The sequence below is a fragment of the Panthera onca genome, chromosome B1, assembly GCF_046562875.1.
Source record: "Panthera onca isolate mPanOnc1 chromosome B1, mPanOnc1 haplotype 2, whole genome shotgun sequence".
NCBI lineage: Eukaryota > Metazoa > Chordata > Mammalia > Carnivora > Felidae > Panthera > Panthera onca.
In genome coordinates this window covers 64423577-64429576 of record NC_138342.1, presented here as the reverse complement: position 1 = coordinate 64429576, position 6000 = coordinate 64423577, and the positions used below count along the sequence as shown (strand labels likewise).

General features: G+C 35.7%; 1 long non-coding RNA gene across 1 annotated transcript in view; it reads left to right on the top strand.

The window, feature by feature from the left end:
* Positions 1 to 3270: 3270 nt before the first annotated feature.
* LOC132693310 (uncharacterized) overlaps positions 3271 to 6000 on the top strand; it is a 29125-nt gene continuing 26395 nt past the window's right edge. The window contains exons 1-2 of the long non-coding RNA XR_009616716.2: positions 3271 to 3399; positions 3695 to 3824. This is a non-coding gene — a long non-coding RNA (uncharacterized LOC132693310). The remainder of the gene's footprint in view (positions 3400 to 3694; positions 3825 to 6000) is intronic.

Below are 6000 nucleotides of genomic sequence, written 5' to 3'. Positions count from 1 at the left end.
CTGATTAGGAACTTGTCATTTCTTTTTCTTTTATAAAAATGGGATACAAAAATAGGGAATGTGGAGGTAGGAAGCACATGGTGTTTGTTTGTGTGTCATTGGTAATATGAATCACAAATTAATAGATGACTATGATCTGATCTCTGACTCTTATGCTGCCATGAAAGTGACTTTTTGACCTGTCTTTGACAAGTCATTTAATTTTTCTAGGCCTCAGTTTTGTCATTTATAAAATGAGGGCACTATATATTACCAGATAATACCTAAATTACTATTCATCTTCAAATTTTGTACCTTTAATGACTTAGTTACCTCTCTCTGGAGTCATTTACCCTTAACCAGAAGGAATGAGGCAGGTACAAAGAAAGTAAAAGTGGCATCAGATTCTTACAAATATCCTGTGTTCCTTTCCTATTTTTCCTTACTTCCTTTTCTTTTTTAAGATTTAGGCACTATTTATCATTTAACTGATAAAATCACCTACCACGTAGGACATTAGGGTAATTATAATATCCTATCAAATTTCCTAGATTGTCGGGTCATATTTTCCATATTAATTTCCTAAATCTCTTAGTATCAATAGATATTAACCAATGGCATCATTGTGTTAATAACATCCTAAATTATTTCTAGCTTAAATATAATTATGCTATAATAAAGCTATTCCTTATCATAATTCTTGTGCTTATGGGTTTCCTTTGATGATCTTAAAGTTCTGATACAATACAGTAAATCTTCAAGCTTTAAGAAGTTATTAGTGTTAGACACAAGATAAAAGATTGTATCCAGCTCAGCTTTAAATCTTGATTCTTTGTTTATACAATACATTCCCTGTTTACCCTGCCAGATGATAGCAGAAGAAAGCTTTAACCCCATGCTTTTGGGAAAAAAAATTAGACAATCACCAATATTACCACTTCAACTCCAATTTTATGGCAAAGACACCATGCTATCCAATCTCTGGCACTCTTCCACAGCTTTTCATCCAGAGTTTGATAGGCAGTAGCTTTCCACTGCTTTCCAAGTGAGCCTGGGGAGGCCAGTTCACCAGGGCTCCCTGCAGTTCTAACAGAACATGGACAAGTTGATCTGCATCCCAATGCCTGCCATTGGGGCTATATGAAAATGCAGCCTCACTAATAGAAGCACAATATGCAAGATGCCAGTGCATCTCTGTGATTTACAATATGTCTAATGTGCAAGCCCAATGAAGAGGTTTGTTGTCTACCATAAAACCAGATGGATGTAAGCAGTGATTAGAAGCAATTAACTCTGTTCAGCACTAAATAACTTTCCATCATTAATGTACATTTTTCCACCTCATTAGAGGTACGGAGGAGAGCAAGAGGTAAGGAGTACTCAATTTGAATTTCAGATATGCATATGTTTAGAGGAAAAAAACCCACAAATTTGCAGGGAAAACAGAATACATGTTAATAGAAGCCTTGTTGTGAAGCCATTTTGGTCCACTGATACTGGCATGGGCATATTCTCAATTTCAGCAGCCATCCACCAAGCCTCAGGTGAATAGGAAACATATGAAGTTAAAGTCTAGTAAGAAACACAAGAAGGTATCAAAAACTAATAATAATAGACACAGATTTTCTTCTGTTTTGCTTTGAATTAATAATAGTATGCTTTCAATGGTTGGCAATGTCATTTAAGAGGATAGAGATAGAAAATATCATATTTATTTTCTATTTTAAAAAATGTTTATTTTTGAGAGAGAGAGAGGGAGAGAGCATGAGTGGAAGAGGGGCAGAGAGAGAGGGGGACAGAGGATCTGAAGAAGGCTCTAGGCTGACAGCAGTGAGCCCAATGTGGGGCTTGAACTCACAAACTGTGAGATCATGACCTAAGTTGAAGTTGGATGCTCAACCAACTGGGCCACCCAAGTGCTTCTCATATTTATTTTCTAAGATATATTTAAAGAACTTCAGCTTGAGGCATCAAAAAAGTCACTGAATCCTTCTACGCAGATATCAGGAATGTACAATGTCATTTCAGTTATTTGATAAATTTACCTAATAGAAGTTTTGCTAATTGATACAATTAATTACAAAATAAACTATACCCCCCCCAAAAAAAAGACTTTCAAAATTCACTAACTTCTTAAAGAAATATAGGAAAAAATCTAGGTCACATGCTTCTAATGTAAAATTAAATGAATAAAGGAGATACACAATGATTGCAAATATATAAAATATTCAGGAAAAATAGTGGAAATAAATAAACCAAAAGAGTATTAATGACTATTCTAGATAATAACATTCTGGATGATTTTTCCCTTTATTATTCTGATTCATATTTCCCAACTTTTCTGTAATGTACAATTATTTGTGCATTTATCTCTTACCTTGCTCCTCAGAGGATTTGGAATAGTTTAAAAAGTGAAAATAATCGAGTTAATAGGTGTTTTGTGTGTATAAATAAATTATAGTACTAGTAAAGCAGAGTAGTTAAGAACATGTGATTCATGTATATTTCCCTTTGATGACTATGAATGTATAATACTTATTGTTTATCAGAGTCTGTGATTTCATTTTCTTAAAATGTATTTTTTTAAAGGATACTAATAGCTCTGGTGTATGAAACTTGTTCTTTGCCAGGTATCAGTCTAATTTCCATGTATGGATTCATTTAACCCTGACTCCATAATCCTATGAAACAGGGACTGTTATTATATCCCATAGTTATAAATAATCATGGTTAATTTAAAGCTATTGATGATTTATCAATCAGATTGCAAAATTTCTGAAAATGTAACAATCAACTCACAATACAATCAACAATACAATACAATACAACAATCATCTAACAAGCCAATACAAGCCAGCTCCAGCACAACACTATTTATTAAGGGCCTAACTGCATGTTTTGCAGAGCTGGGCACACAATGAATAAGCAGAAACATCAACAGCTCTGTTTCTAAAATGACGCCATCAATATGTATGTTGTGGTAGACAGTGTTGCCAATATCTACCCCTATGTTCTCCCATTTCTCCCTCCTAAAAGAACTTGATTTTGCATGTTGTCTGTTCCTTCTCCTACTCTAAAGGGAGCATTCTGATGCATCTACACGGAGAAGAGCTCAGCCTTTGCCTGATGCTATTATTAGTCAAAAGATAGGCATGTGACTTACACTGGCCTAAACAGACTAAAGAGAAGAATATAGATTCCATCCTTTGAGAAGCACATTTCGAATGTTCTATTGTTTGTGAACAGAGAAGCATGGAACAGAGAAGAATGGAACAGAGAAGCTTCAATGGCTAAAGCAAGCCATCTTGGAATCAGGAGTGACCAGATACAGGATGAAGCTGAGGCTGAGGGAGGCAAAGACAAACAAGACAGTAGGAATCCATAACACCTCTGAGCCACTTGTATGCTACATCATCTCATGTGAGATTATCAATGCCATCATTTTCTAAGCAGGTGCAATTGGAGCTTTCTTTTAAGCTTGGAGGACAAAAGCATCTCAACTGATACTGCCTTTAACTTAGAGATGATACAATAAACTGTATGATGTACCTAGTTATGAGCTCAAGCCAGGCTTACACCTATCTGTATATCAGTCCTTAAAGCTTGCTATAAAATTTACATTTTCTGGTTTGAGTGCCGAAGTGTCTTGTTAGGAGAATATTAAATGAGGTAGAAGTGGATGAAAAACAGTATTCTCTTCCTTCTCACAACCAAGGAGAGGCACCGAGAGAAGAATGAATGTGAAAATACCTTTAAAGGAGGAAAACAATTGTAAGGAATGGTGAGAAGCTACTTTTTTCCCAAGGAATACTGCCTGTGAAGACAAGCAATTGGAACTGGATGGGGTGAGTTACCACAAGCACATCAAAACTAACAAGTACAGAAATGAGGGATAAAAGGAGTTATACACACTGACTCTTACCTAGTTAAAACCAACAAGACATAGAAAATAAACAGCTGGATCTTGTTTGGAAAGATAAGCAGATAAATGCCCCCGTCTTCCATATTATATCTTAGCATGTAAGCTATAAAATATTCAACTATGTTGAAAACATTCAACTAAATCAGAGTTTAACTATGATTTTTCATTTTATGAAGCTGTGGTACATAAAATAAAACCATATAAAAATCTAATCCCAAACCTTGCATTCCTTATCATAATATGCATACAATGAAACTTCAAATATTAATTTTAGGAAAAAAGGGCTTTTGCAAATCTGAATTTATAAATAATTTCAAAATGGAAGTCAGATCAAATTACAGCCCCAAATCACCAGATTAGCATGGATCATTAGTATCCAAAAGAAAGCTAAATCTACCACAAATCACATCTACCAATCACTTTTACCATCTACATCTCTGACCCATAGCCAGCCTGTGAATATTTTCAGCACTGAATAACTGAGCTCCAAAACTCTAACTTCATTCATACTCCTATCTGTCCCACAGATATAGTGGACCCTTTAACAACATGGGTTTGAACTGTGGGTTGACTTGCATGTGTTTTGTTTTGTTTTTTCCAATAAATACAGTACAGATAAATACATTTTCTCTTCCTTATGATTTTCTTAACAATATTTTTTCTTTAGCTTACCTTAAGAATACAGTATATTGGGGCGCCTGGGTGGCTCATCAGTTGAGCGTCAGACTTCGGCTCAGGTCACGATTTCACGGTTCGTGGGTTCGAGCCCCGCATCCGGCTCTGTCCTGACAGCTCAGAGCCTGGAGCCTGTTTCGGATCCTGTGTCTCCCTCTCTCTCTGCCCCTTCCCCACTCACACTCTGTCTCTCACTCTCACAAAACAAATAAAACATTAAAAAATTTTTTTAAAAAAGAATACAGTATAGAATACATATAACATACAAAATATGTGTTAATATACTGCATATGTCGGGGCACCTGGGTGGCTCAGTCAGTTAAGCACCCAACTCTTGATTTCCACTCAGGTCACGATCTCATAGTTTGTGACTTTGAGTCCCACATCAGGCTCTGTGCTGACAGCATGGAGCCTCTTGGGATTCTCTCTCCCTTTGTCTCTGCTCCTCCCCAGCACATACATGTGTGCTCTTTCTCTTTCACTCTCCCAGAAATAAACTTTATTAAAAAAAATAGACTGCATATGTTACCAGCATAGGAAGCAAGGCTTCCAGTCACCATTAGGCTAGTGGTAGTTAAGTTTTTGAAGAGTCAAAAGTTAGACACAAATTTTCAACTGTGTGAGGGGTTAACACCCCTAAACCCTGCATTGTTCAAGGTTCAACTATACAGCGGTCTGTCTCTCTGTGCTTTTGACAGTTGCTGAAATTAATTTGTTAGCCCCATCCAATACCTCTGTAGCTGTGATAATAATTGACCAGTATACTTTTTAAAATTCCCTGGAATCAATGTATAAGGGAGTGTCTAGTTTATGTGTAGAGTACCATATATAGTATAATAAAGAATGAAGGAAATGATATACGATGTGGTCTTTGCTCCAAAAAGCTTACAATTTAATTGTGAAGATAAGGTTAAGATTTCTGGAAAAAATCAAACATTACAAGACGCTATATGAATTGTTATATTCAAGAAAGACAGAAATTCCTTATCTACCCAGAATTCTGTCTATAATCTGCTTTACCTCTTGTAATTTAGGAAGCAAGCACAAAAAGCTTTTATCATGTACATTTCAAGGCCTTTATAGGAAGGAAAGCCTTGAGCCTTCACTTGGAGATTATTTCCTATTTTTACAATATCCTAACAAACTAGCCTACATAATTCAAGCGGACAATTGATTTAAAAGTTACAAAATAGACCTTGAGAGAAATAATGGCCCAGAGCAAAAAGAAGAAAAACTTTAATAACAGGGCAATAATCCTACAAATCTCACTGGCCCCTAAGAGCACTATGCTTTACTAATAAAAATTATTGTTCATAATGATGACCCTGAATCATCAAGAAAGTGTGAAATTAGAATAATCTGCTTAAGATGGCAAGGAGGCATGTATAATTAGCTTTGAAAATGTTTCATTCAAAATAGGTACG